The following is a 22,251-nucleotide window of genomic DNA, read 5'->3' as shown; positions in this document are numbered from 1 at the left end:
GAGCCATAAGTTCTATGCATGGATGCAAGAAAAAAGAGCATAGAAATTGGGGAACTGAACAGCTGTAATGCCCAACCCTTAGAAAAGTCAGAAAACATAGAAGCTGATAACAGACAACCAGATCCATTTCAGGAATCAAGCAGCTTTGAGTATAGGAACAACAATGGCAAACATTTTTCTAAGAAGGAACAAAGAAGGGGCACCAGCCCAGAGCAACGAATCTGATGCAAGCAATATTGTGGCTCACCACCTCAGAAAAGATGATTGAGGGAATCTCTTAAATCTCGTGACTTTGTTTTTCAACGCAAGAGAAAAATTTAGATGCATTTGTCAGGCACAAACTGAATTAGTTTTTAAGGAAGAGTATGCAGTTTCAGTTGAGAGTTTAGGGGTACAGATGTACTTAACCATGCTCCATTATGTAAGTAAAATTAGGATCAGTTTGAACTTTGTTTCTCTTTTAGGGGAATATACAGTTAAATTCTTGGTTGAAAATACAGATAGGAACAGATAAATGATACTATGTAGTTGTACTATGTTTCTTTTCCTGTGTATGTACAGTCTTCACCTGAGGAATTTATTATGCATCTTGTTTATCTTCTATTTCTAGTTCCAGATCTCAGATTTGGTTAGAATTTCTTAGTTTTCATTTTTGTGGTTGTGGTGTGTATATCTATTGGCAAGTATTGAAGAGAAATCCAAAGGACTCCACCACAGGGCTTCTGAAATCCAACTCCAAAACTGCCATATTTGCATATTTAAGGGAGCTCCAAACGAGGAACAGAACCATTTATTGGAGAAAAATAGCCTGACAAGCTGAACTTAATCTGCAACAATTTTGTATTGGAGCTGGAAAGAATAGTCAAAGGGGAACCCAAATGAACCGGAGAAGAATAGGCAGAAGAAATGCAAAGCATACAAGAATTTTGGGGTACAACCACTGGGAAGGTTGGAGGTTTCAAGCAAAAGGATGAACAAGAAATCTTGGAGCCCAAGCAGTTGCCCTTGACCCATGGAGAGATTAATTGTTGTATCAAAACATGGTGCAAAAGTGAACCCAAAAGTTTTGAATTCATGGGGAACTTTTACCCAGATTTGTTAATACTAAATAGACAGGGTTCAGGAATTAGAGAGATATTTTGAAATGGATGGAGGAAGAATGACCCTAGAAGGGTAAAAATTTTCTGTAATCATTGCCACTTGGTACATCCATCAAGTGGTAGGTGGCATGTGATACAACGTTGGAATAGAGTGGGGATCAAGAGAAGGCTCGAAACCACATGCCATGGTACAAGGGTAGCTATAATAAGGGAAGCCCACACTTGGGTATATGAGTCTAAGAGGGAGCAAATCGTGGTACGTAAGTTACCTCGGCCTTTGTTTTTCAACCCTTCTTCATATGCCTTTTTCCTTTGATTGATTTTTCTTCATAACTGCTCGAGGCTCCAAGGGATGAGAGCGTGATTTGTAGGATATAGCAGTAAATACCCCCTTTAAGGTGGGGCAGTTCATTGCCCACCAGGGGTTGGGACAATCATGGGTTCCTTAACGTGGAGGGGGCTCATCTAGGGCCCATACGAACCAAGGTGATGGCCATATATAAGAGGTAGAGCTCACATTTGGCTTTTGCACACATGCTAAATTCGTATGTCCCGGCCATCTTTTGCATTTTGTAGTATATTTCTTGTTGTAAGTGGCCAAATTATGCTTTCTCTTTTCTTTTTAGCAACATCAACCTCTGGGGCATTGTTTCAAACCCGACCCAATGTGTGGGCAAGGGGCAGGGAAGGCTAACCCTATGTGGACCTAGTGGGCAAATATGGACCCGGATGGGAAAAGTGACAAATGGGGTTAAAATGAGTGGATGGGAGTGATGTATATGGTGTCGGGAAGTGGGACCACGCAACCAAAATTGGGATTTCCCATGTAGTGCCAGCCCTAAAGCTAATAGCCAGTAAAGGAGATCCCACAGGACTAAGATACAAAGCTAACCACCAAATCGAGCAGAGGAGATAAGAGTACATACCTAGCCCATCGTTTCCGCCAAATCCCCCCACCAATACATGCCCAAAAGTGTCTATGATAAGTAAACAAAATTATTGAACTACACCAGTGAAAAGCCATACCTTTGGGGCTTGGAGGCCCATCTTCAAACGTATGATCATAACAAATGGGCGAGGGACCCCATGGCCGGCTCAAGTGGCATAGATAGTGGCACATCGAGCTATCTGGTGGTTGCAAGAGGTTGTTGGCTACCAGCTTAGAACCATCTAGGAGAAAATTTTCTCCTATGGATACTACCCATAAGTGGTGGGTAACATCGCCCTTGCATCAAAGGGTTCCAATCAGGGACGGGAGAAGAAGAAGAAGAAGGACTTATCTAAGGTCAAGTGCTTTAGATGTGGCGTGTTTGGCCACTACAATACTCAGTGTCCTCTCAGGAAGAAGGAGACACGGGAGAAGCAAGACCAGGCGGCAGCGTTCGCAGAGATAGACAAGTTGTCATCCATACTGGAGGAAGACTTCGCCATGTTTGTAGCTATACCTCTGGGAGTGAGGTGGGGCAATATGGAGTTATAGTCCCAGAGCAACGCAAATCTTGGGCAAGGTCCATTGAGGTGTCCTCCTCATGGATCATTACCTAGCTACGGAGGCCCACAGTATTCAGTAGCAGGATGGATCAGTGTCAGTTGATGCATTTAGATTTCAGGCTAACAATTGTTGACTAGTAGCAATAGGTGTTGAGGAGCACAGTGCAGTGTTGATAGCAGAGCAGGAGGCTCAGTAGCAGAGTCTGTAGCAGCGCAGATTCTCCAGTCGACAATGCAAGTATCAGTAGCAGTTATAGGCTTAGGAGACAAACGCAGCACAGGGACACAATTCATTCAGTATTTCAGATGCTTCTCAGTTGCAATAGTTGCAGTAGCAGCAACAACATATGAGAGGGTCGTTGCAATGCAAATGTAGAGTTGGCAGCAGTATAGCAGTGTCAACAGCAGCACAAATGCAGCATCAGAGTTACACAATGGTTGGTGGGCAGTGGCACGCAGTCACAGTTGCCAGACATCAGCAGCGTATGGGAAGATGATGCAGAGACAAGGTGTTGAAGCAATTCAGCACTAGAACACCTTCCTCGCTAAGAGGGAGTATTAGTTCTTGTAGCATCAAAGGTGTTCTAGTCTCGAAACTTTGTGGAGAGGCTAAAACACAGGAGTTATCCATAACTCAAAAATCATTTTTGGAAATTCCACCTAGAAATGTCTCAATTAGATTATTAGACTATTTTTAAATATTTCCTAAGTCTAAACTTAGGAAAAGCGGTTAATTAATCAGTATTAATTGAGAAATGTATGAATCATCTAGAAACTCACAAGGATCGACTAGGTAATAATCGCATCCATTGATTAAGGTTTAATCTTGGTCATTGGAGTCCCAACTGGAGATTATAAGAATAAGTCGATGGGTAGATGGAGAAATACACTTGTGACACTTGAGATCAATTTCCTTGGGCAGTTCGATTTTCTAGAAAGCAACAGCAGTTGTCGGAAGAGGTCGAGCAAGAGAAGGGAAGCAAAGACAGAGAGGGGCAGAGACAGTGAGTCTGAAGGAAGATTTTTCCAATTCTGGAGAGTCAAAAAGAGGAGCCAAGATTTTCTCCAAGAGGCTACACAGAGGCAGTGTAGAGCCTCAAGAGGGCAATTCAATCTAGTTGAAGAGGAACTTGTTTTTAGTTCTAAAGGCCGAGAAAGTTTTCCAAAGTGCCAGAGAGTGTTCTCAGTGAGCAGCAGGCATGACGGCTAGATTAGTCATTGATTCAGGCAAAGTGTTTGAGGGACTTCACTAGGGTGACGCAGGACCTGCGCAGAGCTGGCTGGACAGCTAGCTTTTCAGAGGCAGTCAAGTGTCGGGATTGCTCAAAGAGAGGGTAATTTCCCTTAGAGAATTTTTGCCAATATTCCTCTTGGATAGATTCGCCAGTTTGGCAATATTTATTGTACTCAAAATTTCTCACTGCTGCTTAATAATAAAAGAACCCTCAGTCGCTGCACTGGTTTTCCCAAGTTAGGTTTTTTCAGAGACTTTAGTCCAAAAATAATTGTGTCAAATTTATTGTGTGTGCCAGTATTTTCTCAAATTCCAATTTATCTTCCACAATATTTCTATTTGTGAAGATTGCAGTGTGATTGATTCGTTGTTGCCGTAGCAATAAATTATTCAATTAATTTATAGTTAGAAGAATTAATTCCAGATGCTACAATAGAATTTCAGTTGTGAAATTTTCACATCTTCTCTTTATGTTCCCTCCTTCTTCGCTTGGATACGAGGCTTCTTCTTGTCTTCTTATCGAACTTTTTTGATCACATTGGATGATCTTTGCAAATGAGGTCGAGTCCTTTATATAGCCTTCTTGTCACATCTTGTAGGTCAACTTGTCACTGTCCCTAGGCCGACTTGTTGTTTGCACATTTGACAAGGTCTTGGAGGGCCTTCAACTCTATTTTGACTCAAGCAAAATTTTCTTTACAATATGTAACATGCTCAAATGGGTCTTCCATACATGACAATGACTCAATTGAATTGTAGACTCAATGACGAGCCCTAGAAGCACTCAATGGGTGCTCGACCTAAAAATAAATTTCCCTTGAGCATGAAACCCACGCCTCAAGGATAACAATAATAATTTTTATTTTTCTCTTTACATCAAATACATAAAATCATGATTACATATGTCACTATGAAGACCGAACATAGTTACATATTTCAACACAGATGAACCCTAGAGGATAAGGAAACATTGTTCGTGGAGCTCTTGTGAGAGAAGAAGACAAGGGTTCTGGAAACCCCACTACTACTTTATATGCTTGATTTAGAAGGAGAAGAGAAGATGTCTAGGACACTTGTAGGAGACAAGTGTTGAAGCAAAGGAGCACTTGCTAATGATGATGCTAACTTCTTGTGGGTCTTTGTGTAAGACCCAGACTATGCAGATTTGAACCAGACAAGAATCAATATTTAAAATTTACATTGCAGAAGAATACCTGGAATCAATTGCAAGTGTTTTAGACTGTGGTTGTTCCCATTGCTGCAGTTACCAAACCGCTCTTTTTACCTCCCAGCCTATCTGGGGTCTACCTATACGGTCCCCAGATCCAAAAGACAAATCTTTTGGCCCCTGTGCCCAAAATTCCAAGAACAATCAAGCTCAATCTCCATAATTATGTTAGAAATTCTCGTCTCTTCCCCAAAATCTCCTCTGGTTTCACGGAATTCTCTCTAACTCCCCAAAAAAATGAATTCCTGTTATGGTCTTCTCCATTCCTTTATATCCTCAACTCCACTGCCTCTCTACCTCCTCGCAGTCAACGTCCTTCCTCCACCGTTTCTCTTTTCTTCCCATTGTCTGCTTCCTTCCTTCACCGTTTCCCTTTTCTTCTCGCAGTCACCCCCTAATGTTCTCGACCCTTCTCTTCCTTTTGGATAGAGACGGTGGTCCATTTATTTAATTTAGATTTTGATAATATTTTATTAATTAATCTCCAATTAATTAAATTGATTCATTAATAGTTTTAACAAAGATTGATTTCTAATATTTAAATAAATAATTTTATTTATTTTAATTAAATATAAATTAAATAAAATTTTATATATATTTCATTATCTTTATCATATATTTTTGCATAGATATGTTTAACTTAAAGGATTAATCATATATATATATATATATATATATATATATATATATATAAGAGTGGTATACATATCAAGACCTCACTCGATATATTTATTATATTTCGATGAGATAGGAATTAATTTCGATAATCAATTCATTAACCTAAACTTAGACATTTCCCAGTATTAGCCAGTATGTATACTAGTGCAATACATGTGAACCCGTGCATATGTACCTATCATATGGATGCCCCTTACGTATGCTAATATTTGCATTTTGCTTGTAATTGTAGGTGAGTCAATACATACATCCCTCCTTCCAAAAACTTCGTCCCGAAGTTAGGATTTATATAGTATATTGATAATTATTTAGTGATTAGTATAATCACATACGAATTGTATTTCAGAATTAAAATTGTTTGATGTAGGGCATTTTTTAAATTTTTCTTCTTGAATATTTTAAAATTTTACAACTATAATATTCATGTTTTTCCCCTATAGAGTTCCCAAGCTATTCTAGAATTATCCTATCCTTCCTAATCTCTTTCACTCCCATCCTATTCGTCCTCTACTAGAGTATACCATGGCATCAGCTATACTTATCTAACCCTTCATAGACCTTAAGAATGACAATGTCGACTATATTGACCAGATTTCCCAGTAGGCATCCGGCAGTCATCATCACACGTCTAGGGGAGCGTGACTCACACAGTCCTCCCATGACTCTAGGTTTTGGAGGATAAATGGTGGGCAATGCCTCCACCCCTCCTAGTAGGACCAAGGTCAACACCCTGTCATGAAATCTCATTGAGCCTCAATCATTCTTGGAATTTTGTCATCATGTGAGCGGTTTGGTAACGATGTTATCTGCAATGTAAACACTTGTCCACACATTATAACATAGGCATCAATATATTCAAAATAAATTGTATTTAAATAACATTTCTTGCATATTTCACATATGTTACTATCTATGATATTGATCTTTGCATTCATATAATGTACTTGGGCATGTCCAACCCATATATCTGTAAGTTAACTTTCATATTAAAATGTAGTCATTCTTTTATCTCATCATTCATGTTGATATGTAAAATAAAATTATAGACATGATATCCATAATAAAATTCATAATTCATATTAATACTACGCATCAATAATGTTAAACATGTAATATATTTTCATATTGGTATCCATGTACCCGCAGAGTTAAGCAAGTAACATATACTAGGTGCCAGCAAAGTTAAATAACATATTTCTTATTGGTATCCATGTACCAACAAAATTAAAGTTCATTTTTACATGTGGTACTTCAAAATGATAGTCTTAAGTATCTAACTAAAATAAAGTAAATATATACAAAATATGATTTTAAGTTCCTCAAAGTCAACACAAGTTGGGGTATTTCTGACATATGATCTCTGTATCTTCCCAGGTAGCCGATCCAGGACTATACTTGTCCCACTAGACTTTAACTTGGTCTACTAGGCAATTCCTGAGTTGTCGAACCCTACGTTCTAGTATACATAATGGTTCGACCGAAATGGTTCCCTTGTCTGATACCTGCAATTCTTTCCATTTAAGGTTATCAAATTTGCCAAGTATGTAATATCTTAATACAAATACATGAAATACATTATGAATTTTATGCAAGTGGGCGGCAGTGCACGACAATAGGCGACAAATCTGACTTTTTCCAGAACTTTGAATGGTCCAATCAATCGAGGTGATAACTTTTTTTTTTTTCCAAACCGGATGGTGCTTTTGTTGGGTCTAATGCGAATGAAAACTTGATCTCTTACTTCATAATTCCTATTTGTCCTGTGAGCATCAGCATAACTTTTTTGTCTATCATGTGCTTCTTTCAACCGTTGTCTAATTTGTTTTACCTGTTCCTCCATCTCTTGAATTAATTATGGCCCCACCACCACCCGATCTTTTAATCTGTCCCAACTTAACGGTGTTCTGCAAGATCTGTCGTACAATGTTTCAAATGGAGGCATCTCGATTGAACTATGTTAACTGTTATATGCAAATTCAACTAAGGGTAAGTATTTTTCTCAGTGTGTCTATTGGTCCATAACATACATCCTCAGCATATCTTCTAGTACTTGGTTCGCCCTTTTTGTTTGTCCATCAGTCTTAGGATGATTAGGTATACTTCAATTTAGTTGAGTTCCTAAGGTTGATTGCATAAAGTCTAGAATCTTGAAGTAAATCGTGAATATCTATCTGATATGATCTTCTTACGTCCTCCATGAAATCTGATAATTTCACTTATAAATACCCGAACTATGTCAGTAACCTCGTAAGTATCTCTTACAGGGATGAAATGGGCATTTTTCGTTCATTTATCCACCACAACCAGAATGGCATTATGCCTTTGTAGAATTAGAGGTAGCTCGATGATAAAATCCATGGAAACTATCTCCCATTTAGTCATAGGAACGTCTTGAGGTTGTAGGAAACCTGTTGGCTGACAATGGTCAGCCTTCACTTGTTGACATTCAAGACATTTTGCCACGAATTGGAAAATATTGCATTTCATGTCTGCCCAAAAGAAGAGTTTCTTTGTATTAGTGTACATTTTCTTTATGTCAGGATGTGCACAATACAATGCTCTATGGGCTTCATTAAGGATGGTGTTTCGGAGATCTTCACTATCAGGAATGTACATTCTTCCATGGAATTGCAGAATTCCATCATCTTCTAGGTCATATCCCTCAAATTTAGGTTCTTTTGGAATTTTACTATCAAGCTCAAATTTTACTTTCAAATATCAACTATCTCTCAAGAGATGTTCTAGTACTCGTTGCATTAAGTCTACCTTGATAGGTATGAGGGAAAATATCTGAAGTCTTTTGCTTAAAGCATCTACCATTACATTCTCTTTTCCTTTAATGTATGGAATTCCAAACTCATATTCACTTAGGAATTCACTCCATCGTCTTTGCTTAGCATTCAAGTCCTTCTGAGTAAACAGATATTGTAAAATTTGATGGTCGCTTTTAAGCATAAAGCTTCCCCCTGCTAGATAGTTTCTCCATATCTTTAAAGCTAACACTACAGCGGCTAACTCTAAATTGTGAGTAGCGTAGAGTTCTTCATGAGGCTTTAACTTTCTCGAGGCATACGCTATTACTCCTCTATCTTGCATTAATATTGCACCTAATCCTTGCTTGGATGCATCAATACACACAACAAAGTCTTTGTCCATATTAGGTACTCGTAATATTGGTGCACTAGTCAACAATCTTTTAATTTCTGAGAATGCTCTATGACATTCCTCAGTCCATTCATATTTAACTCCTTTACACTGGAGGGTTGTGATAGGCTTTGCAATTTTGGATAATCCTTATACAAACCTTTGATAGTAGTCGGCTAAACCCATAAAGCTTCGCACTTCATGCACCGGCTGTTGAGGAGGTAAATCCCCTCTGCGGACAGAGGCGATCCCTACTAGCCCAGATGGGGTCTAGCAACAATCAAATAACGCTATCATGCAGGTTCCTAATTGCAAATTAAAGACCAATGATGAGGGCCTACCTGGATTCCAACGCTAGTACTTGTAGAAGAGTTGACGCTCCCGTTCCTTTGCTCCGGCTGGTCACGATCCCCACGATCCTCGTGAACAGACCCCTGCACATGCAAAGAACGACACAAACACAAGCATAAAATCCAATAGATGCAACTATATATCAGTCAGAAAGGATATAACTCAATCATCATTACAAAAGACAATAAAAGTGGAACCATAATGATAGTCTTCTATTATTGATAAACAAAGAAGAATACAACCATAGTTCTGACGTCAAATCCTCCTTTGGCTGGGTGATCAGCAGCACATGCCTTGCAAAGCTTGTTGGGAATGGGGAAACAAGCCTCTCTCTCCTTGGTTACTTGGACAAGAATCTCCTCACTTTAGATTTAGCTTCATGGGAATGAAGAAGGCTTCTTGTAGCATGAGCTTAGCAATTCTCAGACTTTGGGACTTAGAATTTGGAACTTGGAGACTAACTTGTCAAAGGCAAAAGGACAAGCTTTTATAGATAGAGGAGAAGGAGTTAGGGTCATCCACAAGATTCATGGGATTGGCTTTATCACTAAGAAGCTTCCATGAGAGGTGGAGAACTACTTCCCTTCTATGGAGATTCGAAGCCCAACTGAACTAACTCAAGATGGAATCAGTTCATGAATAGGTTAGGAAGAACCTTCGTAAGTTGGTTTGTTAAAAAATTTACCCAACTAGGCTGGCGCGAGTGCGACTCTGAGACAGAGCGTCAGCTGGCGCGCCCTCTTTGGAGGATTTCCCCTATTGGCGCGAGTGATACACAGTGAACCCGCGCCAATAAAAAAAGGGCTTTTTTTATGGGTATTTTGCAGAAGGTGTCTTCAGGGCATATGAAGTACACACTTAGGGGAATATAATGCAAGTGTTTCCAGGCTATGTCACTTCTCACAGGTCCCGGGATAAGTCCTCCAAGGTGCGGGAGAAGGGGTAACAGGGACGGTGACAAATTACTGTGTAACACCGGCCATTCCAGGATTGCCTTTACTTTCTTAGGATCTATTGAGATCCCTTCACCAGATATAATATGACCCAAGTAATGAATCTTTTTCTTAAAGAAGGAACAATTGGATAACCTTCCATATAACTGGTGTTCTCTGAGGCAAGATAATACTATCTGCAAATGTTCTTCATGCTCTTTCTCATTTTTGGAGTAGATGAGAATATCATCTAAGAAGACCTATACAAATTGATCGAGATATTAGCGGAAAACATTGTTCATAAGGTTCATGAACACTACTAGTGCATTGGTCAACCCAAATGGTACCCCAGTGAACTCATAATGCCCAAAGTGTGTTTAGGATGCAATCTTAGAGATATCGCTTTCCTTGATTCTTAACTGATGATAGCCTGATCGTAGATCGATTTTGGAAAAGACAACAACTCCTTTCATTTGGTCGAAGAGGTCATCAATTCGAGGCATTGGATATTGATTCTTTACTGTAGCTCGATTTAAGTCTCGTTATGCATAACCGCAAGGAACCATCCTTCTTCTTGATGAAAATTATAGGAGCACCCCAAGGTGAAATACTGGGTCGAAGGTGTCCTATATCCAACAATTCCTTCAACTGAATTTGTAATTCTTGAAGTTCTAGAGCTGTCATTCTGTAAGGTGTTTTAGAGATTGATTTTGTACCGGGTTTCAATTCTATTATGAGATCCAACTCTCTTTCAAGAAGTAATCCTGGTAGTTCCTTTGGAAAAACATTTCGAAATTCAGTTAACACCGGATATTGTTCTAAACACGGTCCTTTCTCTTTTCTTACTTCTTGAACTGCATATGCTTGACAAACTTTCCTTAAGCAACGCTTCATTTGCATTATTGAGATGAAGCGTAAAGATACCTTTCTCTTGATACCTTGAATTTGGATCATCTCTCCTTCATCATTTATACAAAAAATTATTTTCCCATAATAGTCTACCCAAGCTTGATGAGCTTCTAACCAATTCATACCTATGACGAGATCATAAGTCCCTGGGGCTGTGACATAAATTTTTAACTTAGTCGTATAGACCCCTAGATCAACTTTGCATTCTTATACACTTAAGTCTATGGATTGAAGTTCTCCTAAAGCCATTTCTACATGCATGAAATCGTTTTGCTTGCAGAGTGCCAACCCACATTTATTTAATGCATATGATGAAATGAAACTATTAGTCGCACCAATATCAAGTAAAATTTTGAGTTTTATATTGTTAATAGTACCTTAGGATTCCACTACAATGCACTGATGTTCTGCTTGGTTATTGTTGACTACTGCATGGATTCCATGATTGCCTTGGGTATTTGATGATGGTCCTTTTCCTATTCTATGCATTATACTTGACGAAGATCCTGGGCAATCACGTTGAAAATGTGGTCCTCTACATCCCCAACAATTAACCTATGGTGATCCCCTTGAGTCAAATTGTGAGTTTCTAGACAAGGAGCTTCGTCCTCTTGTGCTACTTCCTCTCGTGTTTCTTCCTCTATTAGCAGTTCTTCGAGATTTCCATGGGCTTGTATTTGATGATTCAATAGCTATAGTATTAACTATCATGGGAGCTCTTGCTCCTACTCCTCTCGAAGTAAATCTATTACCATAAGGAGGTGGTCTCAAATTCCCATGACATCCATTTTTATCCCTAGATGCTCTTCTGTGTAACGGGCACATTCAACTACCTTTGTTATTGATAATGGCTTCCACATTCTGACCATGGCCCTGATTCGAGGATTTAATCCATGTACAAAGCGCTCAGCTTGACGTTCGTCATCATCTAGATAAGGAATATATTTCACGAGTTCCATAAGCCTTATCTCATATTCTTCCATTGTTTTGTTACCTTGAACTAGCATATGTAAAGCTTCGTCTTGTTGCTCCTAAAAGTAAGGTGGTAAGTATTTAGCATGGAATCTTTCTTCAAATAACTCCTAGGGAACATTATCCGTTGTGAGGTGTAATTGTTTTTCCAAATTTCTCCACCAAATCAAGGCACTTTCCCTTAACTAAAATACAGGAATTTTCATCTTGGAGGTAGAAGTGTACTCTCTTAGGGCAAAACCTCTGTTCATTCCTTCTAGCCATGCTTTAGCACGTTCTCTAGCTCATCCTCCTAAAAATTCTAGGAGTTTAATTTTTTGCAGCTCCCTAGAAATATCTTCCTTTGATTGTCTATAATCAGAACCTTTGGGCTACGCTGGATTTCTTTCTTCAAGTTGAGGTTGCTCTTCTTTGATATTAGTTATTGGCGGCCCTTTTAATGTTTCCAAGATGGCTTCCAATGAGCACATTATAATTGTTAACTCAAGTCTTGAATCGATTGGCATTGATGATGGTCTTGGTGGTGGCGATGGCGATGGTGATGGTGATGGCGATGACGATGGTGGTGGCATTAGCAATGGCGATGCTACCCGCTCGCGTCGTCGTCGTTGACATGTCTTTGGTGGTGGCATTAGCAATGGCGATGCTACCCGCTTGCGTCGTCGTCGTTGACATGTCTTTACCATTGCAGCTTTTCCTGGATACATAGTAAGATTTATGAAACTTTGAGGTACGATTTAGATTTAATAAATATAATTTTCGTAAATTCAAGTTTTCATACTGGTATAGTTTTTTTTTGCTATTTTTGCTTGCAGGCAGGTCTTACTGGTACTAAGGTCAAGGAGGGTGGTATCGCTACCTGCTTGTCCTAATGCATGGTGTTCTATTCCAATGCATAATAATACTTATCACAATGCATGGGTCTTCATAGACCATAGTATCACTTTGTAATATTTGCCTAGCATTTTCTAATCCTAAATGCGGTTGTGGAGGGGTTATTGACCTTTTATTATTTTATTTTGCCCAGAGGTCTAATTACCAAAAGTCATTAAGGCATTGGAAAACTGATGAAAGTAAGGTGTAAAAGTGATATATATATATATATATATATATATATATATAAGCTACGACATGCATAATTATGTTATAAAATATTATTAGAAAAATATATAAAAACTAATGAATTGAACAAGAATAATTCTTCATTCAAATCAATTATTCTCATGGTAGGTTGAACATAATGATATAGTATATACAAATACCTTTAAAACTAATAAATTGACAAATAACACCTCTATATTACAACTATACCTTTGATGTTAACAATTGTCTTACGCTTTAAAATTATAATTACTAAAATATCTTCACATAAATGCTTTAATAGTAAAGTAAATAGTTGAAATAATGTCCTAGATAAATTTACTAAAAGGAATTTATGTCCCTTCATAGAAAACATCATGAATGAAAGAACTCTAATTTTAATATTATCTTTCTCTTTTAAGGTCTGAATAGATTAACTTTAAATGTTAATATAATAAATTTCTACTTTAAAATACATTTACCATAGATTAAGGTAGCCTCATAATATATAATTTTATTATTAAATACAAATTACATTTCTTTAATAAATTTATTAGCGAGGAATACCCATTTGATACACAGAAGAGGGGGTCCGCCCAATATGGTTCCATGATGCACCACCTAAGGCTAGGCTCGGCCCACCTCCGTGTCCCCCACACCGCCATGCTACCTCCGCCAAGCCATTGCACGCTATTTATTCCTCTGCAGCCTCGCTACACCACTACTATGACCACATGATAGTGCCACCATGGTCGTTGTGACCCCAACCCTCTCATGGTTGCCACACTTTATAAAACATATTTATACCACATAAAACACCTTGGATATACAAAATTCAATGCAGCAAATATTTGACCTCCATTTGAGCTTGATACCACTTGATGATGTTACCAGGGCCCTACGGCCACACACAATTCCTCTGTAGTCGTCGACCTCAACACGATTCGTGGGAAAATAAACAACATACACAACGAGGTTCAAATATATAATTAACTTTGGGCTTCATAAATTTTCCAGTCACCTTGGGGTGGATGCAGACATATTATTAACATCGTTCCTCTACATTTTTTTTTGGCATATCTCATCATTGCCATATAATTAACTTTGGGCTTCATAACTTTTCTAGTCACATTGGGGTGGATGCAGACATATTATTAACATTGTTCCTCTACATTTTTTTTTGGTATATCTCATCATTGCCATACGTCAACGGATATTTGTTCCATGGGCTAGACAGAAGAAGAAAATCTACGTGTGTGTGTATATATATATGTTAAAATTCATCATACCCTAAAGTATATTAGAGTCTCTCAATATGTATACATGAATTTATTTATTCAAATATCTTTATTGTCAATAATAAAGTAACCTAAACCAATGCTGCATTTATCATGCCAGTGAATGTATCGCCAAGGGTCTGGAATACAACTTATTGGCAATATCAGGGAAAATATCGGAAAATACCAGTGAACTTTAAAATACGAAAATATTCATTTTTCTCATATTTTTAAACATATAAAGCAACAACAACCTCAAACAAATGTAGTGCCACATAGACATGAAAATAAAGATGTATAAGATACCATCAAGTGACACATCACACCTTGATACTGCTTTCTGATATCTGTCCCAAGTCCTAAGTCCTGAAAGGATGATACAAAATCACATCAAAAAAATAATAAATGTATCCCATGACTCATCATCATGAACAAAAGGGTATTAAAACAAGAACCAGGTCAGAACCAACCAGTAAACTAATTTTTTCACTTGTCTGCTAAAAAATACATATGCACAATCTAAAATTACACCCACACACATCAATGTGAATCCAAACCATTAGACGTCAAATACGTAAAGTTCGATAAGTATCAGGGGTGAGCATAGAAAAATGGCACCAAGCGTAGATTGCAATACATATTTGAAACAAAGACAAATACATAAACAGCCTCTAGAATCCAAAAAACATTATGCTACAACAAATAACTACATATCATCAATATCATCACCTATATTGGGATCCTCATCATTAGTAGAACCCTCTGCCCTCGCCTCTGCTTCTACCTTGATCATCCAAGAATGTCAATCAACATCCTCCAATTAAGGTAGAAAAAACTCAACACGCCTAATTACTGATATTACTTGAGTGAAAGGTACATTTTTCGTATTTACTATGGTCATCAGTCATGATAAAGGACTTCAACAATCAGCACCACCAACATCAAGGTACATAGAGAGCTTGGTGCTATTCATTAAATGTCAATCCCATTACCCTCATACATGATAGAATCTACTGGAAACATTACAATCTTGCCAATCCTGAAATCCTAAAAACTGCAGTCTGCTGAATTCTAAATGGAATATGAAATTCTACTTTCCGCATATGAAGTTTGATGATGTTAGAACCACTCTCAAACATCCTGAAACAATTAATGGTAATGTTAAAAAATTAAGTAAAAGGAAAAAGTAAGATAAAGGAGAAGTCACGTTTTACTTAAAGAATTTAATATTATTGGTGATTACTATGGTGACATACTTCCCAAACTTCAAAGCTCAATCCCCTATCTTTATTTTTCAAACTAAGGGAAAAAAAACCAAAAACCAGTTTATAAAGCATTACAGCGCAATATTTTCCTTTGGTTCACAATATATACCAAAAATATCACAATATATCCATGTTGCCAGGAAACGTGGGTTCGGGGATGGGTACGGGTACATCATATTTTGAAACAGGGTGTGTGGGTTCTGTGGGGGTATATTATAATTTATATATATAATATATAAATATTATATTTTATAAATTATAATATATATGAATTTGCATATTTTTCAACTTTAAACGAGAAAACTAAAATATTTATAATTTAAACTTTAAAGATTTAAACATGCACATCATTGAACATTCAACATTCACATTGAAATTTCAAAATTTCTAGTTTGATATCAAGTGCAAATTGGAGTTCACATATTAATAAGAATCATTATGTATGTCCATTGCCATACTACATTTAAAATTTGCCTAAAGGCATCTCCAAACATGAACTAGGAAATTTTAAAATACTAAAATAAAAATAGCTAATAGTGAACAATGTTTTCCTCAAGCCATGTCATCAGCATCACTCAGATCTTCAGTTAGCATGCTCTCCAAGTAGGAATCACTCTCATCTTGAGGCTCTTGCTCATCCATAGCAACTGGAGGTAGGTCAATAAGGTCATCTAGTTTTATCTCCTCGTCCACACACATAGCATCATCTTTGTATTGGTCCCATCTGTTTGAAGGACCCTCCTTGTACCCAGGGTCTTTTCGAGATATGAGATGAAGTGTGCTATGAATGTACACTAAGTTCTTTGCCTTCTTTAAGCCCAACCTATTTCTCTTTACTGAATGGATAAAGGCATAAGTACTCCAATTCCTCTCACAAGACGAAGAACTAGCTACCTGGAATATTAGGGAAAGCCCATGAAATTAATTAAAAAGTTAAAAATTAAAATTAAAATGAACCCCAAAGAACCTGATTTTGGGGTTCCAAGTACCCATCATTGGTGTTCTTCATACTCGTCAAGACAAAAGAACCCAAATTTTTTTAATGGAGGACCTCGTTCTTCATAGAAGAACACGATTCTTATGGGTTCTTCTCAAAAGCACCCATACCCAAATCCACATGGGGACTAGAACCTGGGACGGGTTCAAGAACCCCACCCCCGGGTTCGCGAACCCGTGCAACATAGCAATATATTGAACGTATCATGATATTTTCATCAAATAAATGTAACACTTACCTAAATATCCTAATAACAACCTAACCTAAATTCCTAAAGTAATCATTGTTGTTATTATTAGTAGTAGTAGTAGTAACATAACCTAACTTTTTGAAGTATAACCTAACCTAAAGTGTTTAAATAATAACATAAGTACTATCATATCCATGCCACACACCACCATAGCACGTCAAGGAGAAAAGCATGCAAAGGTTGTATTAGCAAGTAAGGAATCACATGTTGAGAAAGAAAGGAAAGCAAAGGTTGTTGTTAGCAAACAAAGAATCACGTTGTCTCAACAGTATTTATATTAGTGATTAAGGATTGCAGGAATATTTCAAAGAATGAGAATGAGTGCAAGACGAGTGAGAGAATGAGTTGAGTGTGGGAGAATGAAATTAAAAAAACAATAACTGAAAAAATTGTATCCTGGCCTCTTGAATTGTAAGCATGCAAAATGGCAACCCTGTTATCGTGGTCGTAACAAAAATGAAAATCATGTGCTGCACTTTGGTGGGATAATTTACAGAAGGATAGTAAAAAAGAGGACAAAGAGAAGATAAATTGGGGCTTTTTAACACCAAAATTGTATGTACATGATAAAATCCCCAATCCACAATGCACAATCTGATAGGAAACTCTGAGAAAGGTCACCCACTATCACCTCAACGACTTGTCCTCTCGCTTTAGGTCAGCTCTCCTTCGACTCAAGCAGGGCTTCCCTACTAGAATCATTAGGTTTAGTCAAAAGAGCACAAGGTGATGTAAATGATAGCCTCAGTGAAACAAAAACAAAAAAAATTGAGGCTTTTTAGGGTTTTTTTCAAAATAAAGGGAAAAAAGATGATTGGGGAATATGATGATCAGTGCCAATATCCTTCTAGGGCTATGGAATCAAGAGGAGTCAAGTGGCAAGATGAGATCAAGAGGAAAACTCTCTTAAGTCAATTATCCAGTGTTTTGTGGATTAGGGCAAGAGGTTAGAACTCAATAGCTAAATTAACCCCTTGCCTAATCAAGGAAAATCATGAAATCATAGCCCCACTATGAGGGATTTGTACGCAAGGAAAGCCTCAACCCCAAGATGGACTATGTCATGAAATAGAATCAAAACCCTTACCAAGGAACTTCATAGTATGGCCTAGCAAAGAGGATTATAACTTACCCCAAACCAACAAAGGAAAGTGTGTGAGAAGAACTTCTAGATGTCCTTCCAAGTGACAAAGTTGCCCTTCAATGGATCGACCTTAGTAGTCTTATGGTAGTCTTGAGTAATCACAATAATGCCTTTGATGATATAGAAGAAATAACCAAGAAAGAACAACTTCTAAGACAAAAACTTTCGCCACATGGATAAGCCCTTAACACCAAAATGCTGCAATCAAGATATTTCCATTCAGATCCAAGGAGAGAAGTACTTTCACAATCCAATCATGAGTACAAATGAGGAAGATCTCCTCTATTTATAGAGTGAGATCTAACTTCCTTTACAATAAAATATCATTATTTGATTTAATTCCTTAGATGTAGCCTAAGAAAATTAAATCTAACTACTAAAATCAACTAAACTAACACATCATAGAAATAAAGTAGTCAAGCCACATGTGCAATGATTTAATGAGTGAATGCCCCAAAAGGGGGGTCGATCCTCCCAAGCAAGAGAAGAAAGCATCCAAGCTGCCACGCCTAGCCTCTAGAGGCTCCAAAATTATTGAAAATGCCACAATCATGTAATATTCCTTTTTAATTATTTTATAAATTTTGATAATTTTTCTCTCCTAATTTCTTCACATAAATTCCATAGATAATTCCACAAAAAAAAAAAAAAAAAAATTGCTAATCAAAATAAATCAACCAAAGGCAAAGCTATGAGGTAATAAACTCAGCAAGCTATTTTATTAATCATATCAAGAAAGTACACGCTTCACAACTTCTTCTAAATGCCAAAATCGATTTACTGGAACTGGTTGATGGTGATGCAACCTGCTGCAAAATTCTAGACTCCTAGAGACTGTTGCAATTTGATCTTCCTTGCTTCGTTAAGTACCAAAGAGACCCTGAAGTGGTTCTCCCTATCAACTAGCTAGGGTGGGTGTTTCACCACCAAAACGAGTTTAACGTAATATCCCTAGGGAGGATAGTCTCGACTCTCACCCCCGAAGATCTACACTAGGGTTACCAACCCCCATACAAAGCTCAATGAGCCCACAAAATAAAATTAACCAAATCATCCACTCCCCCATAAATGAGCTCAATGAGCCCACAAAATCAAATTAACCAAATCATCCACACCCCCATAAATGAGCTCATGCTTCACTTTTTATTACGATGGCTTATCAGAATACCAAATACCATGGCTCATCTTTTCTCTTAGTAAAGTGACTTTATAATATTCTTTTTTCCTTGTCACTTTTAATTAATTAATTCTCTCATAGCCCGCAATTAATTTAAATTTGTAGCCTAGGCTACTTGAGATGCTCTACGTTCCCAACGTCCGAAAAAAGGGACATTACAATCCTCCCTTCCCAAAATCACTTGTCCTCAAGCAATCCATACACCTATACCAAAATCCCAAACAAGTTTCTAGAATGCTTTAGCACATAACTATCATATCATCTCAACACTGCTAAACTTGGTACTATTTCCACATGTTGCCATGCCTTGGCGCAATCTATAGAAGTGCATTCCCTCCTCTTTAAGAATTCCTGGTGAATTTGTAGAGTGCTCCATAGCATATTTCCTGGCATCCTGTGAAATAGGGCTAGTCCCAGGCACCCATTTAAATTTTATGAGCAAGATCCTTGATTCTAAATACACACCCTGTGTGTGGCATATCCACAGGGTGACCTATGCATGAATGCTACATCAAAAGAAAAATTGGATACCTATGGAGACTGAATGTTGACACAACTACCTTCTAAGGGCCTCAAGTGTTGCCACGTGATACCACATGCTCCATCGATAATCCCTATAAGATGTATTCTCCTAGTCTCTCGGAAAGAGGTTTTTCCATATTGCCTTCTCCTCCCTTCCAGTTGTGCTCCCCTATTTGGTCAAGCCCTACAATACGAAGGAATAATCCACCTGGATCCCACTACCAAATAGGGAATATATCATCCCTAATGCCTGAACAGTCCAGCTATGTTGTACCCTTGGCTAGAAGTATTTTGCATTAATTTCCCATTTGATAGGGAACCAACTCATAATCTCCCTCCAGCCTAACTATTGGGGACCTCTGTCATAGTAGATGTCAACTGCCACCATAGCACCTTTGGAGTCCATGACTTCACAAAGAGTGTCTCTCCCACCGCTCATCAACGATCCCTGAAACAGACCACCTTCTCTGATTATAACTGAGATGTCACTACGCCATAGTTTTGACTCCTAATTTTGCATCCTGATATACTTGTTATCCTGCTCCAAAAACTTGCAAGATTGGGTTCTTGTTTCCTTGCACCATCCATCCATCCCATACTTATGTGTTGTCACCTTCTCTCTATGTGGGTTGAGCAATATTGTGTGTTAACCACATATGTGTCAACTACCCAAAGAAGCAAAGTGCATACCAGTGGATAAAAATTTTCTCAATCATCGTCATCATGTAGCTTCCAAGGTATCATTGCAGTCCCAAATTTTGCAACCCTGTGGCCCTTCATTGTAAAAATGATTCTAGTATGACTATGAAGCCAGTAAAAACATATCGATAAGCTTTTGATTAGCAAAGAGTTTCACTGTCGGGAGTTTTTTACCCTTTGCCCATTATTCGCATTTCAGAACCTAAATACTTGGCATGAGTTTTTCTCCCAAGCATCCCCCAAAGCTAGAGTGGGGCTCGATGGTAAGGTCTTAGGTGAGTCCTAGTCGTTGATCAAGTCTATGTAATTATCATACTAGATCATTTGTCTTGTGTTGCAGAATTTGGTTGTCTAGAGGTCATGTGTCAATTGTAAAATTCCCCTTCTAAAAGGGTTCTCTATGTTATATCTTGATGTAAAAAAGTGTTGTCTAGGAATATTTTTGGTGAATGGTTACTCATAATTAAACACCATTGCCAAAATATTTTTTAGATCCACTTTGAGGGTGAAAATATGTCTAATCCCCTCTAGAGTCATTTTTATTTTTTTCTGGTAAAAGATGGCAAACATTTAGCCAGAAAATGATCAAAAAAAACGAGAGAAAAAAAAAATCTCTCCAAGTGGAAAAATGATTTTTTGGAGAAGATGGACATTCCCAAAGAAGATTAAATTTGAAGGACTCATTTCCAAGGAGAAAAATCCCTCAAAAATTCATGGGTCCAAAAGAAATTAATTTTTTGAGGTCCTCCATCAAGGGAAAGATCAATTTTTTTTAAATTGAACTTATGGACCAAGGTGGTTAAGTCAAAAGAGATTTTTTGAGGAAAAATGTTCAAAATAATATTTTTTGGACTAGGAAAAAAAGGTTTTACCAACAAATTAGAATTTCATCTTCAAATTCAGGAACAAGATTTAATTTTGGCATGGGTCAAGCATCAACAAGCCATTATTCTACAAGATCAAGTCAATTTTGTGCACTTCTTTGGACCTAGTCATTTTCCACTTGGAGGGGGATCTAGATCTCTCTATTTTCTATATAAGGAAACTATTTTGCTCCTCATTAATCATGTACTCATCCGAAAATCATTCAATGAAGCTATGATTCAACCTCTGCTGGATGTAATTTTCATTTTGCAATAATAATATCGAAGTCTTTGGGGGTTTATTCGCAATGGTATTACCTTTTTGCTTCTTGTGATAACGTTGTTCTAAATTATGCTCTATTGAATATAATTACCAAGTTATTATTTCATTTGTCAGCAGTTGGATTATCTATTTGCACAGGTATCTTGCATTAAGTATTGGGTTTAGAAAAACATTCTAGCTCACTCAATCTAGTAGGTATCTCTAGATCTTGAGGGTTTTAATGTGTATCTGGCCCCTTATGATCTAATAACTTCATTTCAAGTGTGTAGAGATCATATGGTTTTTAAATCTTGGGCATGAGGGGAAATCTTCGGTTGAACCAGCCAACTCACAAGGCAAGAGGTTTTGAAGCCTATTGTGTGAAATTCCCCAAGGCTTATCTAACGACTCGTTTTGCAGAGATTTTGGCGATTGCTCACTATAAAAATTTACTTCTCTCATCTATTTAAATTTATTTGTGCACTAATGAATAGATCTGCTAATAAGAGCATAAACAAATTGTATTTTTTTTTTCTTTTTGTAAATAAACCCTCTAACCCTTCTGTATATTTTCTTCCTTTTGTATATATGTTACACTAACCATTGTATATATTTCTGTTCATTTGTATATATAGGTTGTTGGATTTTCTTGAGTCTCTAGTACAGATCTGAAGGA

At 37.5% G+C, this 22,251-nt stretch overlaps 1 long non-coding RNA gene across 3 annotated transcripts in view; it reads right to left on the bottom strand.

Moving 5' to 3' along the window:
* Positions 1-14,447: 14,447 nt before the first annotated feature.
* Positions 14,448-22,251, bottom strand: part of LOC149180474 (uncharacterized) — a 98,965-nt gene continuing 91,161 nt past the window's right edge. For 2 of the 3 annotated variants that reach the window (XR_016256932.1, XR_016256931.1), the window contains exon 2: positions 14,448-14,762. This is a non-coding gene — a long non-coding RNA (uncharacterized LOC149180474). Of the gene's footprint in view, positions 14,763-15,125; positions 15,181-22,251 lie in introns of all 3 variants that reach the window. The other variant, XR_016256930.1, reaches the window with a different exon arrangement.

This window comes from Pinus tabuliformis, chromosome 3_2 (assembly GCF_031772625.1).
Source record: "Pinus tabuliformis cultivar Carrire ecotype Pingquan chromosome 3_2, CPIR1, whole genome shotgun sequence".
Classification (NCBI taxonomy): domain Eukaryota; kingdom Viridiplantae; phylum Streptophyta; class Pinopsida; order Pinales; family Pinaceae; genus Pinus; species Pinus tabuliformis.
The sequence above is the reverse complement of the archived record's forward strand: the minus strand, read 5'-3'. Positions and strand labels throughout refer to the sequence as shown.